The following is a 21,768-nucleotide window of genomic DNA, read 5'->3' as shown; positions in this document are numbered from 1 at the left end:
ATTGTTATGGACTGATTACAAGTATTCGCCATGTGGNTAGCTTATTTTAACACCCATTGAGACCTTTTTGCGTGGGGTTCCAATGGGGAAGAAGATGCCAGGTTTTGTAATGGCAGTTTTCACTTGCTCACTTATAAAGATATCTGATTCTAATGTTATCAGTGCTATTCTGGCTTTTTTCTCAACAATCTTTGATTATGTGTCTATGTGAATGAAATTTAATCTAGTTTGGGATTATACATTTTGATGAGACCGAGTTGCTTGTATACACTTCTGTCTTGCAGGTCTGTCGCTATAATTGGAGGTGGGAATTTGGGCCCGGACCCAAAAAACTGGGCCTAGGACTGCATCGTCACAAAGATCGGTCCTATAAAGTTTGGTCCCAAAATCAGACCAGGCCCATGGAGGACGGCCCGGGCCTAGGTTTGGTCTCTCCTCTAAGGCCCAGTCCCAAACCTTCCGGCCCAATTTTGTTTAAGCCTCCGCTAAATATCTAAAACCCCTTATTTTGTAGATAATAAATATAAGGAGGGTTAAACTGAAATTTTATCTATTAGAAGGGCATATTACAATTCTTCAGGCTCATAGGACCGGTTTTCTGGGTGGGTTTAGGGTTACAAGTTTTGCGCTTTCAAAAATTTCACATTATGAGTTTACAAGTTTTACGTTGGTGTATTATTTCAATGATGTATCACACTAAAACCCCGTCCTACATATGTTTGAATTGATTATATTCCATATAGAATGAGTATAAATTGAACCATTCAGATTATCAATAAAACCATACTTACTCACCATCTTACTAATCATGTTATTATTTTTTGTAAATATAATGTATAGTACCGGTACTATGCGTTATATTAACCAAGGATAATAAAATGGTTAGTAAGATGGTGAGTAAACATAACATTACTCTTATATTATTAGAGTTTAAACGGTTTTAACTTGAAAAGGAAAAATAAAATTAATTTAACATGACTAATTATAAATTGGTGTAATAGACTTAAACGAAAATATTAAGTACAGAAAAGGTAATATAGGCAACCATTTAAGCCAGTTGCAAACAAGAAATAAAAAGGGCTTTCTTTTGACTCCTTTGGTCGAATTCATTTACTCCAAAGTGAAACTGAAGAGTGAGAAACCGCAGCACCGCTTGATTCGTTTGCTTTGTTTGTTTCGAATTTTGCTATTCCAAAAAACAAAAACACTTCTTGGCAACAGTTTTTAATTATTTGAAGTGCACGCTACCTGTTTGATAAAAATTCTCTTTGAAACTCATCGTTCTGTTTTCAACTTTTGTTTTGGAGTAAAGCATGAGCTGAAATGCCAACCCTTTTCGCTTTTCTTTAATACTGCTGCCTGGTTCATGGAATGAGCATTGTTATGGACTGATTACAAGTATTCGCCATGTGGGTTTATGATGGTTTAGTTGTTTTTGTTTGTGATTAAACAGTAGTGTAACTAATGGAGAATGAGAAGAGAGCTGAGCTAGTGAGCTTTTTGAAAGCTGTTCCCTCTGTAGAATTCTGCTGTGTTTATGGTTCCACTTTGCATCCAAACAATAAAGACAAGGTTTCACTCTGGTTTTACTTTGCGTTCTGTTGATTTTTTTAGTGTCGCATTAATTACTTTAAAAGTTAGTGTTTTTTATCTTTAAACATATGAGTTTATGTTTATGCAGTCCAGCTATGGTAGATTATATTCTCGGAGTGTCGGATCCTCTGCAATGGCATTCTCAGGTGTGTCATGTATATATAGAGTGTTTGTTGATTAAATTGTTTCTGTTCGGAAAGTATGCTATTGATTTTCTAATAAACTTATTTGGGTCGTCGGACGACCAGAATCTGAAATGAATGCAGATCATTATGCTTCGTGGTTGAGGTTGCTTGGCGGGGCAAAGCTGGTGTTCTCTCTCCCCTATTCTCTTTGTATCTCTCGACTCTCTGCACACTCCTAAACAGATGTTGAAATTTCATTTTTTATACTTAGACTAAAATTTGGTTGGTTGTCTTGCCCTAGATTAACTCATGCAGATGAAATAGGTGTAGGAGTACACTCAACCCGTTTGTTACCGGGATGATAAGGGTACTGACTTTTCAAAAACTTAAATCTGATGACTTAAATACAAGACTTATATTTGTGTGTGCACACTAGTTATTGTCCATGAACAAGGAATCTGATTTAGGCATGAACTGCACCTCCAATCATTTCTTGCATTTATTTCTATGATGAATTGAAATTTCCGTGTGTAATGCATGAAACAAATTATGGCAGATGTTGAAGTATGGGGTTGTTGGAATGCATGACTTGTTCAGGACATGCTGAACTGGAGAGATTATTTAAGTGGTCGTCTACAGAAACCGGTCTGCCTTCCTGATTTTCCCTTTTTTTTTTAATAAATTTTTATCATTTTAATTGTAATATGCATCAACATTCTCCTTGGGAAATAGTGTCATAATTTCAGCAAAGGGACTAGGAAATCAGACCTAGCGATCACACCTTCAAGAGAGCTTCAAAGGTGGCTGAAGATCTTGTTTATTTTTGTTTGTTTCAAATTGACAGTTTACAAGATTTTAGACATAGGAACTGTTAATCTAAAGCAAAAGTGGTTGTGCTGACTATCTGTCTTTCCTATAATCATTAGTGCTCAGTCCCTAACAAATTAGCCCGGATTTAACATTTTCTTTTTCTATATAACCTGCTAGTTTTTCTTAATATTCTACAATAACATCTCCATGGATAAATTGCTAGATGTCATGCCAACTAGTCAATATAAAGCCCTGAAACAATCATGGCTTGAAGCTAAGATGTGTAGGCTGACAAGCTGCCAAGTATAATGTACTAAAAGTGCATGACTGATGAGCGTGTATGTCCTTATGTTGCTTAGATGTCATTTGACATGTGATCATATCAATGATAGGAGATCTTATGTTTAGCTAATTATTCTGAATTCCTCTCTCCGAGCTGTGTCTGCATTAGCTATCTTCTGCTTCTTTACGCTGATTTTGGTTTAATCATGAATGAGATCTGAAAATTGAGTTTGTGGTCTCATAATCAGTATTTTTACCAATCCAGGGAGCTTGGTGTTGCTTGTGCAGTACACATACTGGGATAATCTGGATATTGCAATACAAACTCTGTTAATTTGAGGGTGCATTGTCTGCTGCTCTCTCTCTTGCCTCCGTTAAACACAGGTTTGCTACATGTTACTGCTCATTCATTTTAGAGTTGCTAGAGTTATGATTAGGTCTTTGATTGTGCAGGAAGATCTGTTTGCCAAAATATGTAGCCTTTCATATATGGGAGATTTGCGTATGCTTTTTGCAGAGGACAAAAGAAGGTACAGCTTGATCACACCTATATAAAATATTGAGAAAATGATTTGTGGCTTCAATAGCATTGATTTGCATGGTTCATGGTGACTCTCTCATGTTGTGAATTTTACGAAAGAGTCCCTCTCTTCCTCCCTCGTGTTCATCATCACTATAGACAGTTATGTAATAATAAAGAGTTATACAAAGTGAACAAGCATTTCTTTGTTTCCCGAAGTTTCTGGTGTTCATGTATAAAATTTGCCTCAGGTGAAAAAGATTGTGCAAGGACAGTTTGATTTATCCACTCAATGTATAAGCCTTTCTTCAAGAACACGAGGCCAAAGACTTATTGGAGTCTCATCATCTGGAACTGACCAAGCAAATATATCACAGGTTTGTAAAATGTGAATCAATACCCAAATACTTGATTATGTATTGGCCTCATACCAAATATGACATATATATGTACAATTAGCCTAAACTCTTTACTCTGTTCTTAGAATCAATATTGGAGGCACTGTTATGCATCTAACTTGGTTTTTATTTTTATTTTTTGAAATTATGATTTCCCATTTTCAGTTCACATGTTCCATTGTTTACTATATTTGTTATGGTGAAAGTAAATTCTTTTTTCATGATAATTTATGAAAAAACAGTTTTAAAAAACTGTTTTGTTTAGGAAACTGTGTTTGAACAACCTTTGTTCTTGTCATCTGATGCTTTAAAACACCAAGTTCTGATATGTTTCTGTCGCTTGAATCAGGATTGTGGCTTGCCAGTCATTGCTCCCTTGTGTCTTCTCTTCCCACCGGCCATTAAAAGTCAAATGGGGATGAAGCTTGGAGAGAAAAAGAGAATAAATGAATATGTATGAACTTCAGTTGGTATGCCCAGATTAAGAAGATATATTTCTGAGGCAGTGTACAAATCAAAACTTATCTGCATCCAATTTCCTTAAGAGAACAAGTGATTGAAAATTTTTCATTAGACCTTCCATACTTAATCCTGGATACTTGAATGATTACATAACATACATTTTGCAGGTCGAGCTATAAATGAAGTTTAAATCGGTCAAGAGAAGAGGCAGCTAAATGTATGCAGAAGGTTCTGCGACGAACTGTAATGGTTTCAAGTGCAAGACAGGCAGTGTCTGGTCTACTTGCTGTTGGTGGCATCAATGCTACTAGATATCTTGCTAACAAAATGCAGAAAGCTTGGAAATCCTGGACATAAAACTACCCATTTCTCTTTCTCATTTTTCATGAGATTTGGTGAGGTAGATTATAACTTTCAAAATGAGAATGCATTATCTTTACCACAAGCTGCCTTGCCCTAGCTGTAAGTTATGAATTTTGCAGATCAACTAGTTTTATACTTCCATTTCATAGTTGGTTGTTCGTTTGTTGAGGTAATTTTGCGAGCAAGCAAGCCACTCCCTTTGTAATGAACAATATCAAAAAGAAAAAAGAAAACACCATTTAAGATACTTTTATTTTGAGATTATTCATAGTCTTTGAATGGGAACAAAAATAACCAAACAAACAGTAGCATTATCCAGTGCAAACATTATTTACATGAATCCAGTTGTAACATAGGGAAAAGTATATCTTCCCTTGAGGTTTCATGAAATTATTCAACACACCATAAGTTTCAGAAAATAACAAATACGCCGAACATAAAAATTCTTGACAAAAATAAAAAGAAAAACATCACAATAAGCACGAATCAGAATTGATACGTCTTGCACTTGCTCAAGACTTTTGACAGATTCTCCAGAACGCTGCAAAAAATAAATAAATAACAATACAAGTTAATAAGTAAAAATGTCAGAGCAAAGTATTAAATTTTTACCAATAAAATTCTTAGTAAAGTTATATTCCACAGACGAGCATCAAAAATCCAAATATCTTTCTTTAAAAATCTTCCTACAGGATACCTGAAAACTGACTGATATAGAGGGCATAATCAGACCTTTTTGACATTCAACATCAAATACGGATCACAAAATAAAAGATATAAATTGGCATAGGATATATTGGAATAAAAAAATTTATGAGAAGGATTTATACATTAAATATCATAATAAATTATCACATTTCACTGAGCCATGTAGTATAGTTAACACGGTTTGAATTAAAAAGGTAGCAGAAACAATGCACATGGAATTGGACACCACAACAACAAAATATGAATCCCAAAGTTATAAAAATATTTTCATAGCTTGCAGTGGATGCCAAGAATACAGCATATCCTTGAAATCGGTAATGTTTATAAGCTATTGGGAAATAGAAATAAATCATTTTTTTTTTTCTTGAAGGGTATGTACCATCAATAATATTGTAAGCTAGCTCATATATATAAACAATTTACTAGGCTTTATAACAATGAAAATAAGAGAGATTTTTACGCATACCTGATCACTTATTGGTCCCGGATGATGATAGGAACTGCAGGGTCAAGAATTAGAAATAAATTAATTTTTTTTTGAAGGGTATTCCAACAATAACATTATAAGCTAGCTTATTTAAAACATTTACCAGGCTTTATAACAATGAAACTAACAGAGAGTTTTACACATACCTGATCTCGATGATGAAGCAATTTCAGGGTCAAGATGAATGTTCAGGACATGATCAATCTTTGACCGATTCCTTCTGCAGCTTTCACTAAGGGTAGGAGATTTTTGTATCTTCAATTCTTTAAGGGCAGTGAGTTTCTCCATCCCGCTTGGCAGAGATGACAATCCTGGGCAACTTACAATCTCAAGTTTTTTAAGTGATGTGATATTTGTGAGCCATGGTGGTAGTGTTGTGAGACTGGAACATGAATCAATCCGCATGTACTCTAAAGTGTTCGCCGACCCTTGAAGAATCAATTGGGGTAAATCTAATGCTTCTTCTAGTTCATAAATCATAAATACTTTAAGGTTCAGGCGGCGGTCTTCTTCTTGCAAGTCCATCCTCAGATTAAGGATTGAACAACTGTGTATCACAAGCTTCTCCAATCTCTCTAGATATTTCATATCGTCTGGCAAGGACTTCAAGCTATCACAACCTTGCAAAATCAATGTTCGGAGGTTGGTGAGACTTTGCATCGTTCCAGACAAATTTTCAAGATGGTGACAGTGATACAAGTGCAGACATCGGAGAGAGGGCAAATATTCAAGTTCATTTCCCAGTAGACGCCGCACTTTTGTGGTTATTTCCAAATATCTGAGGTCGATAATTTTTCGCATATTTTTAGGAAACCTCTTAAGACGTAAACAACCAAGAAGTATTAAGGTTTGCAAACTCTTAAGTTTACAAATTGCCTCCGAGAGTTCCATCATAATTAAATTCCAAGATAGGTCAAGATATCTCAATTGATCCAATGAACCGACACAATACGGTAGCTCTTCAAATTGTAAACCACTTAAGCATAACAGGCGGATCTTCTTAAACTTCGATGTCAATCTATTAACGAAGGATTTACTAACAGGCTTAAACGGAGAACTTTTTATGATGATTGCCAACAGGGACGGTGCAACATGTGGAAATTTTTCATCACCATGTTGAATACCATAAAATGACAAATATTTAGCCTGTATTTTAGAATACCTGACTCTAAGATCCACCCTTTGGCAATCATTTCGTGCCTCTTTTAGCAAAAGATTATGCATAGAATCATGCAATTTGAATGTAAAATAATAACCATGATTTACCACGTCTTGAAAGAAAATCGTATCAAATAATTCCTTCAAATATCTCTCCCCAATATCTTCCAACTCTTCGTTCTTATCCCGAGATCGAAGAAAATCTTCGGCCATCCAATAATGGATCAGATAATGACTGTTAAAACAAAAGCCCTTTGGAAATAAGGAACAATGCTTCAAGCAAATTCGCAAATCATATTCCAAATTGTCATAGCTTAATTTCAACATGGGTTCGATGTTATTTCTCTCTTCCATTTCCCTGCAGAAGTCAGGATCTTCAATTTGCGGCCGATTACGCGAATGTAGGGTTCCTAAAATTTTGACTGCTGAAGGAATCCCATCACATACTTTGACAATTGTTTTGAGGCGTTGATCTTCATTGTTTGCTCGATCTCCAGATGCATATTTCACAAACAACGACATACTATCCTTATTGGAAAGACCTTTTAAAGCATGATTGTCAACTGTGCCTATACCGTTTTCAGCTAGCTCTATGTGGGTAGTAACCAAAATTTTACTTTCATCGGCTTCATCCAGTACTTTCTTCAAATACTTCATATTTTCCTTATTTATATTCAACACGTTGTCCAAAACAAGAAAAATTTTCTTCCCAGACAATGCTTCTAGCAAGCAGAATTCCGAACCATCCTCCAATGCTAATTTATCAGGATTTTGTTCGGTTACAAAACCATAAGCTCGTTGCATCAAGATATTTATGTCAAAGTCCGGAGGTACACATACCCACATTTTGAGATCAAAGCGATCAGCTATCCTTTTGTCATTATAAACCAGTTTGGCTAGGGTGGTTTTTCCTATACCTCCCTTCCCAACTATAGCAGTCACAGATGAGTCACTGTCTTGTCTCAGCAAAGACTCTATAACCTTTTCCTTATCAGCGTCTCTCCCGAAAACTTCGGAAGTATCCACGAAGGTGTCACTTGCTACCCAGTCACTCGGATAATCACACCTAATGACAGGCGCAATCTGATTATAGTCACGTATAATAGTAGCTGCCTTTGCTTCTAACCTTTTTATAAGGTTCTTGATCTGATAAGAAGGTGCGATTTTGCGTACCTTGGATATGTCCCTTGCCAATATTCTCAACAGAGGATCAGCATCATCCAACATCCGTGAAGGCTCTGCCAGTCTATTCTGTGATGTCTGAATCTCATCATCCAAGAGTACCAACGCCGTTCGTCGGAGCTTCGTTATTGTTTTTCGAAGATTCCTCGGAAGACCTGTTTTCTTCTCAAAAGTATCAAGCTTTTTAAAAAAGGGATGTGGGTCTTGCATGTTCTTTGACTGGAAGGAAGAAAAAAGGATGCACTATTGGGTAATGAATTAGCTGTGGAGTACAACGTGAGAAATGATGCTTTTAACTTCGTACGAATTGCTAATATGGAAGGGCTAATCTCATAAGTCTCCTTTTAATTATAATTAAATAACAATAATCTTTTAACAGATATAATAATAAGAGAAATCTTCCAGCTGTCAAGTTTTTGTTAGTTAAAATAAATAATCGAGAAGCAATTAGGTAAATATTTGTTAACCCAGCATATTATAGATTCTAACATCACATTAATAACTTATTTATTAACCCATCATATTATACTCCTTCCGTTTGGAAATAAAAGTTGTTGCAAGTCATTGTATGTTTTTTAATAAATTAATTTTTTAATATAAATTTTTTTTCTCTTTGCTCCTTCCTCTCCTCTAAAAGTGCGTGGCAAATGGTAATGATGATTGATGAAAAATAAATGGTTTTTAAAGAGAAAAAGAAAGAAAAAGAAAAAGAGAAAGAGAGAGAGAGAGAAAGGAGATGAGGGGTGAGAGAAAGAGAGAGTGCGTGGTAAATGGGAATGATGATTGATGAAAAATAAATGGCTTCTAAAGAGAAAGAAAAAGAAAAAGAGAGAGAGAGAGAGAGAGAGGAGATGAGGGGTGAGAGAAAGAGAGAGAGGAGACAGGGCATACTTCGAGAAAGAGAGAGAGTTGCATTTGGCCAAAAGACATTTATTTTAGAAAAAATTTATAAGGCTAAAAAGATTTTTAAAGAGAAACAGAGGGAGTAGATTCTAACATCACATTAATAACTTACTAAAGGTAAAGAGATTTATGTTTTTTTCTGTTATGCACGGGAAAATGAAGAGCTGACGTGGAAGGAGTCGCGTCAGGAGTAACCTGCCCCCGTCAGGACAATGTACGCACGTCAGACCTGCAAATAAACATGGAGCTCACACGCGTCTGTTTCTCTGCAGCAAGTCATACAAAGTCAGCTTGGAAAAAGGGAAAACAGGACGTGAAGATAGATGATATCCTGACAATCACACTAACCCGTAGATTTAATGATGATTACACGCTTCAATACGATATAAAATGTAGAAAACCTCACCATTAAGGGGGTTGGTTCATGCATTACCCAAAGACAACTCTCTCTCTCTTGTAAAAAGAAAGAGCAGATTACTTTCATTAACTCTTATGTACGTCAGTCCACTTAGCGACCTGACCCACACCAACATCAATACAAAATCAGTGGACGTAGGATTTACTACCTTAGCATCCGAACCACTTAAAAAATCTCTTTTCATTTCTTTTCATTAAACGCATCCATTATCACGAGCATAAAATTCATAAAACAGTGTCACCCATGTGACAGTTGGTTGGTGCAGAAAACGAGCATCAACATTTTCTTAAATTTCAAAGTGAATTTTGTTATTTGGTTAATCTGTTGGAGTCAAGATCAAAACCTTTATACTGTAAGAAGAGAACTTCATTTACGAGCTCATGGGGTGAACCATGGACTTAGAATACAACCCAACATTGTTACAAGATTTTACAATGAATTAGAATTCTATTTTGATATGAGCTCTCTTCAGTTTTTAAAGATTTCATAACACATGTTCATTAATAATAATGTATGATTGTGATTTGTTTCTTTTTAATATGAGTAATGCTACAGTTACCGACTGGTGTGTACCGATTTTGTGCACCGAATGACGCGGTAAAATCCTAACCGTTTATTTATTATCAGTTAATATTAATCAACGGTCAGAATTTTGTCACGTCATTCGGTGCACAAAATCGGTACACACCCGTCGGTATCTGTAACATTTTCCTTTTAATATTGTTTTAATCAATTACCAATCATATCCCCATATTTTGTTCAGATTAAAATCAGATCAAGCGAGGATCTTGATCCACGTACAACCCAATAAAATTTAACTATTATGCTCGAGTAACGTTACATTAAACTAAAAAAAGTTGCATTAACTAAAGATTCTTGACTGGATTTGGAAAGAAAGTTAACAAAAATTAAAGAATTTGAGAAATACTGAAATACAGTTGAACTAACTGAAATGAATATACTGAAATTTTACTTACTGCAAAAAAGAGAGAAGGAGAAGGAGAAAGAGAAAGAGGCGGAGAAGAGATGAGGAGAAAGAAAGAGAAAGAGGCAACGACAGAGGCTAGATCTTATTGTTGCCTAGATCTGGAAAAGAGAAAGAGGTGGAGAAAGTCAAAGAGGGAAAAAAAAAAAAAAAAGACAATCTCGACGACCACATCTAGCTACCGAGATATTATCGCTGCCACCACGGAGAGAAGGAAAGTTGAAGAAGAGGATATTATTGAAACAAATTTAAAAATAAGATAGGAAAGAGGTTTTTTTTTTTTTTTTTTTTTTTTTTTTTTTTTTTTTGGGCTTTCAGTTTTGGTTTGTACTTTAGTTTGATGACACTAAACTTGCTGTAGATAAGTTAATCTGGAGCTTCATCTTAAAAAAAAAACTCATCTATAGAAAGTAAGCTAGACAACGTATGTAAATTAGGGAAACAATTATATATATGATGCACATGGATTCACTAACGAAGACAATTCACTCACATGGATGGGCATGCAACATTGCTCTTGTTCGTATCCGTGGATGCGCACTAAAGATTCCTTCAATAATTAGTGGAAATTAATAATAAGTGGTCAATAAATAATTTGGTGCCAGCTGTTTAGCTTAAAAAAAGACTACGTGGTGTTGAAAAGAGTGATTGCAGTACTAAAGTCAATCAAAACGACTGCCTAACAAAAACGCATAAAATCCAAATTTGGGCAGGGATTATGAAAACGACAACGTTTTTTTTCATTAAGGTCTAATTTGTAAATAGACCAATTTGCGCGTTTTTATTAGGCACTCGTTTTCCCTTGAAAGAATTTCGCTACGCGTCATTCATAAAAAAATCTAGGATATATAGTGTGCACTCTCTTGTTGGTAAAACGTGACTCTCTTAGTTGGCAAGATGCGTTATGTCTTTAAAAATCATAGAGCCAACGACATGCTCCACCGAAAGATTAGCAAATGGACAAGTTTCGTCCCTGCTGTCATTTATCCAAGCTTCCCACATTAAATTGACAGAAAATCGTTTAATGTAATGATTAAAGGAAAAGTAGTCATTTACATTATATTAATTCTTAAATAAAAAAAAAATTTCAAACTAGCCTCTACATCTCAAATTTCTATCATAAGCATCCCTATGAAATAGCCAATAATCCCTAAAGTTTGAAATAGTCGACTGCACTTATGATAGAAAAACCAGATCCGTCGTCGCAACAATCTAGATCCGTCGTGAAGAAGAGGGTAGGAGAAGGAGTAGAGAAAGAGGCAGAGAAGAGATAAGGAGAAAGAAAAACAAAAAAGAGGCGACGACAGAGGTAGATCTGGTTGTTGCCTAGACTGGAAAGGAGAAAGAGAGAGAGGAACAAAAAAAGACGATCTCGACGACCAGATCTAGTTGCCGAGATATTATCGCCGCCACCATGGAGAGGAGGAAGGTTGAAGAAGAGGTGTGTGTTGTTGAAATAAATTTGAAAATAAGATGGTTACTTTTCTAATTCTACTAATTGGGGGTTGAAAGGTGATTTATTTATATATTTTTAAAGACAATTTTGTAATAACACTCTATTCTATGTCAGAACACAACAACCATTAATGATGTTAATTTAAGAGTAAGAATTTAGAATAAATGAAACAAGTGATGAAAACTCGCCTGTATAAACTCATAATGGTTAGCTTATAAAACTCTTTAAAATTTATCTGAACTCCAAATGGCTAGAACATGTCCCAATCTTTGTTAAACATAAGGTCATTGACTAAAACATCCCCGTATTTAGTTTAGTATATATACATTGATTAAATTCAACCTTGGGACTAGGAGGCCATGTGCTAGAAAACTATGTTTCTTTCAAAATTTAATAGCAAAATCATTATATATTACAGTGATATGGACACATTCTTCGCCTTTATTTACCAATTTTTCTTGTTTTTGGAATTTTTTTTTTTTAGCTTCTAGTTTTGATTTGTACTTTAGTTTGATGACAATAAACTTTCTCTAGATTGTCGAAGTTTGAAAGGGAAGGCAAGAGAAGCAAGACTATGCTGTCAGAGCATGCCTGAGAAGAGAAAAGAGAAAAAAAATGTAGAGAATTTTTGTGTATATTGTATTTTGTAAGTTTGTACAATAGCCAGTTTATACAATTGTGTTAATGTTAAAAAGGAAAACAATAAATACAAAATCCCTTTAATTTGTTCCATCAATCACATGATTTAAGGTGATTGATTGAACCTCAATTTACTCCATAATCTCAGCCAGCAAAGATCAAGGGAATAATCATTCCATATTTCGTCACTCCCCCTCAAACTTGTGGTTTGAAGATGTCAAAAACTCCAAGCTTGCTAAGTAGATGTGAATGTTGTCTGCTACATAGTGGCTTTGTGAAGATGGCTGCTAGTTGTTCAGAAGTACGGATGTGTAGAGTCTTAATTACCCCTTCTTGTATTTTGCTCCTAACAAAGTGGCAATTAATTTCTATATGTTTCGTTCTTTCATGAAATACTAGATTTTCTTCTATGTCGTTTGCAACTTTGTTGTCACAGTATAAAAGAGCCAGTTTACTTTCTTGCACTTCTAGATCTCTTAGTGACCCTAGAATCTAGATGATCTCAGATGTCGTATTTTCCATGGCTTTATTTTCGGGAAGAGAGGGATACGGTAGTTTGTTTCTTGGTTTTCCAAGAAATAAGCGCTCCCCCTAACTTTATACAGAACCCAGTAAGTGATTTTCTTGTCATCGGACATGTAGCCAAGTCTGAATCACAATATGCTGTGATATCTAAGCCTTTGTTACAAGGAAGGAGGAGCCCCGGACTAGGACACCCTTTTAAGTATTTCAATACCTTTATTGCTGCATCCATGTGAGATTGCTTAGGTCCGTGCATGAACTGACTAAAAATGTAAACCGCATGTAACGCCCCACTTGAGGTACGTAGCTAACGTTTCTTCTTTTGCTCTTATTTGAGTTGGTTTATTAGTATTATTGTTTGGTTGACCTTTGATTGAGTGGAATGTTGAACACTTGCCTTGATATTGGTTGAAAATAGAAGAAGTTTAGTGTTTCGGGCTTCGTCGGGGCGAAGAATAATCTTCGCCGCGGCGAAGAGGTGTTGTAGCCACGGGGGAAGCTGTTGGACAGTTTCGCCGCAGCGACAGAGGATTCCTCGCCGCGGCGACGTGCCAACCAAAATGTTTGTTAAGTTTTAGATATTTTCTTCCCTAAGGGCAATTTGACCAATCTACCCCTAATTAGCAAGAAAAGTGGGGAGTAAAATGTAAGGAATTTTCCTGAAGAATATGTTGTTGTGGGGGTGTGTTTGTAATGAATCAAATGATATAGATAGAATTCCCAAAGAAGAGTAAGGGCAAAATGGGAATGCTTGTGTATAAATTTCATTAAAAGGAATTAAGTCATTGCAAACCCTTCATTCTACTTCTTCATCGCCACTCTCTTCTCTTGCTTCCTTTCAATTTCTCTTTCTTTTGATCAAGGAGTTTTGAAGGGCTTTTGGAGTGATTTGGGATAGAAAAACAACCTAAGGCATCCTAAGGTAAGGATTCTTGCTTTGGTTGTGAAGCTTTGTGAGTTTTTGAATATAATTGTTTATTGAGGGTTTTTGTTCATTTGTCTAAGAGTAGAGAAAAAGTCAAGCAAACCAAGAGAAAGAAAGAGCTAGTGAAATCTCTCCATAACAAGGTAAGTAAATCCCAACCCAAGTTGAGATTTGAGAATTTTCTTGATTAGGGTTTTGATAGCAATTATGTATGTATGTTGTATAAATGTTATATGCCATGTTATTGAATCTTAAATGGAGATTTCTAGTGCTTTGTGATTGTTTATACATTTCAAATATAAGAAGTGAGATGTGGGTTGGAAAGATAGTTTGAGATGGAATTGAAGGATATTGAGGAATCGTTTTTGGAAGTGTCTTTCTTTGGTAGGATTTATGGCTATGTGAGGGAGTTTTCTCCCATTTTGGATGGTTAGAGAAAGACATAGAACTATTGTTATAGTAGAGTTTTATTATTCACTTGAGTTGTTTGATGAAATGCCTAATAGAGGTTTGAGTATGAGTAGTGAACCTTAATTCTTGCAACATTGCATGTTGGCATTTCATAAGTGCATTAGTGGAGATGAACCATCCATAGACATTAGTTGTGCATGGAGAAATGACTTAAGAAAGAGTAGAAAACTTTGTGTAGGCACTTGCTCTATGAGTAGAGAACTTTGTAAATGCAACTACTCTAAGGGTAGAAAGAATAAGAAATGCTAGAGTAGAGTGAATGAGAAGGGTAATAGAAATGGGTCGATGCTTTGTGATCATCACCCGATAGTTATGAGAATCGAGTTGATGCTTTGTGATCATCACTCGATTAGCCATTAGAAATGGATTGATGCTTTGTGATCATCACCCGATAGGTAGTAGAAACGGGTGGATGCTTTGTGATCATCACCCGATTAGTAGGGGTTGATGCTTTGTGATCATCACCCGATTAGTAGGGGTTAATGCTTTGTGATCATCACCCGACATTTATTAGAAGTGGGTTGATGCTTTGTGATCATCACCCGACAGTGATTAGAAACGGGTTAGTGCTTTGTGATCGTTACCGTAGGTGCTTTGTGGTCTCCACCTGATAGTTACGAAAACCGGGTAGGTGCTTCGTGATCCCCACTTGGTAGTCACTAAGAACGGGTTGGTGCTCTGTGAACTCCACCCGACAGTCATGAAGAGTGAGATGGTGCTGTGTGAAGGCCATCCGGCCGTGCCTTCGGTAAGATGAGGCCATGACGTTTACTAGGAAATAACAGAAAGTGTGAGGAAAGAATTAAGAGAAATACACACGGGGATAAACAAATAGAGGGTTTTAATTACTGAGCATTATTTTGTGCTCACCCCATTATTTTCCTTTGTGGATGCAGGATTTAGGTGATGATGCAGTCGGAGGGGCGTCGGCAAGCGAGGAGCAATAGCTACACTGTTTTCCCTGTTTTTGTCTTTTAAAATGGCTTTTTTGTAAATGATGCTCTTTGTGTATAAAAGACGTAGTACTTATAATAAAAAGAAAAGTTTTGGGCCCACTTTCTATTGTTATTATGCATGCATTGTACTAGTTTACAGCAGTTGTTACACCGCAGAGCTGATGTCTGGTCAAGTCATTGTGAGGTAAATTAGTCCGCCAACAAGTCTTTGGTAGTTTGTAGGATCTTCCAAAGTAGGATCTTCTAAAGGTGGATCATTTTTCTGAGGATGATGTCCCATTGTCATATTCTTAACTGGTTAACTTGGTGTTCTGTTCTACTGGAATAACATTTGGCTTGCATCCTGATAGCGTAGAATCAGAAATGAGTTCTCAGACAAATTTCCGTTGACTGAGAGATATCCCTACTGGAGATCTTGCAATTTTGATTCCGAGAAGATATTTTGGCTCTCCCAGATCCTTTATTTGGAATTGTCTATTCAGATGTTCTTTAAGGATTTGATGCCTACTGCATCATTTCCTGTAATGAGAATGTCATCGACATAGATAATTAGAGCAATAAATGTTTTACCTTTATGCCAAGTAAACAATTCATAGTCATGTTTGGACTGGACAAATCCTATGAAAGTGAGAGCTGTTGTGAATTTCTCATTCCATTGACAAGATGCTTGTTTTAAACCATAAAGGGATTTTCGCAGACGATGTACTTTTTGCTCCTACTGTCTGTGAATTCCCAGAGGAAGATTCATATAGATTTCTTCATAGAGGTCCCCGTGAGGAAAAGCATTATGAATGTCCATTTGATATAGAGACCAGTCGCGAACAGAAGCAACTGTAAGGAAGGCCTGGATAGTGACATGTTTGGCAAACAGGGAAAATGTTTCCTAATAATCAAACCCCTCAAGTTGAGTGAACCCTTTAGCCACTAAACAAGCTTTGTAACGCTCAACTGACCCATCAGTACGGTGCTTGATTTTGTAGACCCATTTGCAGCCAATGGGTTTTCTATGAGTAAGATGAGGAACTAAATCCCATGTGTGATTTCGATTCAAGGCAGCTAGTTCATCAACCATTGCTTGACGCCAGTGGGAATGTTTGACCGCATCTAAGTAACAAGTTGGTTTTCGGTCGATAGAGATGTGGCTGATACAACCTCGGTGAACAGGAGAAAGACGATCATATGTCACATAATTAGAGGTACGATACCGAGTACTTGAAGAATGTGATATAGTAGGACACTCATAATCAACTGTCTAGATTGGTGGTCGAGTCTGACGAGTAGTGCGACGGATGGGTAAAGGTGGACTGAATCAAGAGACTCTGGAGGAGAAGAGTCTGTTGGAATATTGTCAGTAGCTGCTGAATCAGTATCAGAATCAGTAATAATAGGTTGCTGAGGAGCCTCGGGAATAGTTATCATAGAAAAAAGAGGATCTGAGGAAGTGACCGCATCATTATGAGAAAACAACTGCAGAGATGAAGATGAAACCTGGTCAGTGTTGGCAAAAGGGAATATGTCTTCATGAAACACAACATCTCTAGATATTATAAAATGGTATTTAGCTAGATCATAAAGCCTGTAACCTTTCTGGAGTATGGGATAGCCCATAAAGATACAACGGGTGGCCCGGGAGCCGATCTTATCACGAGAGCCAAGAGTAGCAGTATAACATAGACAACCAAATACTCGAAGGTGATCAATGGTTGGTTGTTTTCTTGAATAATAACTCATAAGGAGTTTTCCCATGAAGAACTCTGGTCGACATGTGGTTGATCAAGTACGTGGCTATGATCACACATTCACCCTAGAATGAGACAAGAATGGTGGCTTGGTGTTTTAAGGACTGGGTTACCTTTAAGAGACAGCGGTCTTTTCTTTCAACAACGCCGTTTTGTTGTGGAGTATATGTGCAAGAACTTTCGTGAAGAATACCAAGGGATAGAAACATAGAAGAACAACTATGGTTGAAAAAATCTCTAGCATTATCAGTTCTAACTCGTTGGACTGATGTATGGAATTGGGTATTGACCATAGAGAGGAAGTGTTTAATGTGGGTAAGTATTTGGGTTTTAGATTGCATGAGAAAAGTCCATGTCTCCCTGGAAAAATCATCAACAATAGTAAGAAAGAATCTGGTTTCATCATGATTGGAGGTGTGATATGGCCCCCAGATGTCAAGGTGGATCAGGGCAAAAGGTTGAATGGTGGTGGATGTGGTACGTGGAAAACTAATTCTTGCTTGTTTTGCTAAGGGACATTTTTGACATTTGAGATGAGAGATAGTGGCACTGTGGCCTAATCTTTGATGGAGAATAACAGAAGTTTTATTAAGCATTGTATTACAATTGGATATTTTATTGGATGTAATACAAAGAGAAATAACTTTGGAAGATGCATTGGGAACCCAGTAGTATAGACCTCTATTGGCTTTACCCAAACCCATCAGTGTCCCAGTCGAAGCGTCCTGAAATTCACAGGTATTATGACAAAATATCACAGTGCAACTATTATCTGAACACAATTGTGATACGGAGATGAGGTTAAAATGGAATGTAAGGACACATAAGACATTCGTAAGTTGTAAATATGTAGATAATTTTACGGTCCCTATATGAGTGGATGGGGCTATGTTTCCATTCGACATACGAACGGAGGTGGATGATTGGGCTTGGATCATATTGAGGTTGGTGGTTTAGGTTGGAATGTTGGGCTTCTGTGAATGATGGGTTTGGGCTGTCTGTAATGGTTGGGTGTGGATTAGCTGTGAGGATTGGGCGTGTGTTGAGGTTGTTTGTGATATTTGGATTTGAGTTTATCTCCATTTTGAAGTTTTGAGTAGTTGCAAAATAAAGAGGAAATCAGTAACTGGGTTTCTATTTATTTCCAGGGATAGAAGAAAAAAAAAATCGGCTAGCTGATTTGAGAGAATGCGGAAGCTGGATTTAGATCAGAGGCTCTGATACCATGTCAGAGTTTGAAACAGAAGGCAAGAGAAGCAGGACTATGTTGCTAGAATATGCCTGAGAAGAGAAAAGAGAAAATAAATATAGAGAATTTTTGTGTGTTTTGTATTTTGTAAGTCTGTACAATAGCCAATTTATACAATTGTGTAAATATAAAAAAGAAAAATAATAAATACAAAATCTTTGTAATTTGTTCTATCAATCACATGATTTAAGGGAGTTGGTTGAACCTCAATTTACACCCTAATCACAGCCAGCAGAGATTAAGGGAATAATCATTCCATATTTCGGCATAGATAAGTCAATCTGGAGCTTCATCTTAAAAATAAATAGACATATTCTCATTTATAGAAAGCAAGTTAGCCAACATATGCAAACTACGAGAAACATTTTTTATATATATAGATGCACATGGATCCACTAACCAAGACAACGCACTCCACAATCTACATGGATGGGCATGTAACACTGCTCTTGTTCAAAAAATTCCTTCAATAATTAGTGGAAATTAATTAATTAAGTGGTCAATAAATTAATTTGGTGCCAGATGTTTAGCTTAAAAAAAGACTACGTGGTGTTGAAAAGAGTGATTAGCAGTACTAAAGTCAATCAAAACGACTGCCTAACAAAAACGCATAAAAAATCCAAATTTGGGCAGGGATTATGAAAACGGCAGCGTTTTTTATCATTAAGGTCTAATTTAGTAAATAGACCAATTTGCGCGTTTTTGTTAGGTAGTCGTTTTCCCTTGAAAGAATATTTGCTACGCGTCATTCATAACAAAATTTTGGATATATTGTGTGCGCTCACTTGATTGGTAAAACGTGACTCTCTTAGTTGGCAAGATGTGTTATGTCTTTAAAAATCATAGAGCAAACGACATGTTCTCACTAAAGATTAGCAAAAAGAGAAGTTTTCATCCCTACTTTCATTTATCTTAGATTCCTACTTTAAATTGATAGAAAATTATTTAATGTAATAATTAAAAGGTAAAGTAGTCATTTGTACTAAATTAATTCTTAAATAAAAATAAAAATTTTAAACTAACCCTCTATATCTCAAATTCCTATCATAAGCATCCCTATGAAATAGCCCAATAATCTTACAAGTTTGAAATATATCGACCGCACCCTTACGATAGAAAAACCTAGATCCGTCGCCACAGCAATCCCTTCACTCCAAACCAGATCCATCACAGAGAAGAGGGTAGGAGAAGGAGAAAGAGGAAGAGGAAGAGAAGAGATAAGGAGAAAGAAAAACAAAGAAGCGACGATGGATGTTAGATCTGGTTGTTGCCTAGATCTGGAAAGGAAAGAGAGAGAGAGAGAGGAAAAAAAAAAAAGACACAATCTCGACGACCAGATCCAGCTGCAGAGATATTATCGCCGCCACCATGGAGAGGAGGAAGGTTGAAGAAGAGGGTGTTGTTGAAATAAATTTGAAAATAAGATGGTTATTTTTCTAATTCTACTAATTGGGGGTTGAAAGGTGATTTATTTATATATTTTTAAAGACAATTTTGTAATAACACTCTATTCTATGTCAGAACACAACAACCATTAACGATGTTAATTTAAGAGTAAGAATCTAGAATAAATGAAACAAACGATGAAAACTCGGCTGTATAAACTCATAATGGTTAGCTTATAAAGCTCTTTAAAATCTGTATGAACTCCAAATGGCTAGAACATGTACCAATCTTTGTTAAACATAAGGTCATTGACTAAAACATCCCCCTATTTAGTTTAGTATATATACATTGATTAAATTCAGCCTTGGGACTAGGAGGCCATGTGCTAGAAAACTATGTTTCTTTCAAAATTTAACAACAAAATCATTATATATTACAGTGATATGGACACATTCTTCGCCTTTATTTACCGATTTTTCTTGTTTTTGGAAGTTTTTTTTTTTTTTTTCTCTGGCTTCCAGTTTTGTTTTGTACTTTAGTTTGATGACAATAAACTTTCTCTAGATTGTCAGAGTTTGAAAGTGAAGGCAAGAGAAGCAGGACTATGCTGTCAGAGCATGCCTGAGAAGAGAAAAGAGAAAAAAAATGTAGAGAACTTTTGTGTATATTGTATTTTGTAAGTCTGTACAATAGACAATTTATACAATTGTGTAGATGTAAAAAAGGAAAACAATAAATACAAAATTCCTTTAATTTTTCCATCAATCACATGATTTAAGGTGATTGATTGAACCTCAATTTACTTCATAATCTCAGCCAGCAAAGATCAAGGGAATAATCATTCTATATTTCATCACTCCCCCTCAAACTTGTGGTTTGAAGATGTCAAAAACTCCAAGCTTTCTAAGTAGATGTGAATGTTGTCTGCTACATAATGGCTTTGTGAAGATGGCTGCTGGTTGTAAAGAAGTACGGATGTGTAGAGTCTTAATTACCCTTTCTTGTATTTTGCTCCTAACAAAGTGGCAATTAATTTCTATATGTTTCGTTCTTTCATGAAATACTAGATTTTCTTCTATGTCGTTTGCAGCTTTGTTGTCACAGTATAAAAGAACCGGTTTATTTTCTTGCACTTCTAGATCTCTCAGTGCCCCAGAATCCAGATGATCTCAGATGTCATCTTTGCCATGGCTCTGTATTCGGGAAGAGAGGGATACGGTAGTTTGTTTCATAGTTTTCCAAGAAATAAGCGCTCCCCCTAACTTTATACAGAACCCAAATAAGTGATTTTCTTGTCATCGGACATGTAGCCAAGTCTGAATCACAATATGCTGTGATATCTAAGCCTCTATTACGAAGAATGAGGAGCCCCAGACCAGGACACCCTTTTAAGTATTTCAATACCTTTATTGCTTCATCCATGTGAGATTACTTAGGTCCGTACATGAATTGACTAAGAATGTGAATCACATAGCTGATGTTTGGTTGAGTCATTGTGAGGTAAATTAGTCGACCAACAAGTCTTTGGTAGTTTGTAGGATCTTCTAAAGGTAGATCATTTTTCTAAGGATGATGTCCCATTGTCATATTCTTGACTGGTTAACTTGGTGTTCTGTTCTACTGGAATAACACTTGGCTTGTATCCTAATAGCCCAGAATCAGAAATGATTTATAAGACATATTTCTGTTGACTGAGAGATATCCCTACTGGAGATCTTGCAATTTCGATTTCGAGAAAATATTTTGGCTCTCCTAGATCCTTTATTTGAAATTGTCTTTTGAGATGTTCTTTAAGGATTTGATGCCTACTGCATCATTTCCTATAATGAGAATGTCATCGACATAGATAATTAGAGTAATAAATGTTTTACCTCTATGCCAAGTAAAAAATGCATAGTCATGTTTGAACCGAAGAAATCCTATGTTAGTGAGAGCTGCTGTGAATTTCTCATTCCATTGACATGATGCTTGTTTTAAACCATAAAGGGATTTTCGCAGATGATGTACTTTCTACTCCCACTATCTGTTAAT

General features: G+C 36.1%; 1 pseudogene; it reads left to right on the top strand.

Annotated features, from left to right (window-relative positions):
* The first annotated feature begins 1,166 nt into the window (after nt 1-1,166).
* The window catches only part of LOC116117106, a 29,879-nt pseudogene continuing 9,277 nt past the window's right edge, over nt 1,167-21,768 (top strand).

This window comes from Pistacia vera, unplaced genomic scaffold (assembly GCF_008641045.1).
Source record: "Pistacia vera cultivar Batoury unplaced genomic scaffold, PisVer_v2 Contig8, whole genome shotgun sequence".
Taxonomy (NCBI): domain Eukaryota; kingdom Viridiplantae; phylum Streptophyta; class Magnoliopsida; order Sapindales; family Anacardiaceae; genus Pistacia; species Pistacia vera.
Note: the sequence above shows the minus strand (reverse complement) of the source record. Positions and strands in the feature narration are given on the sequence as shown.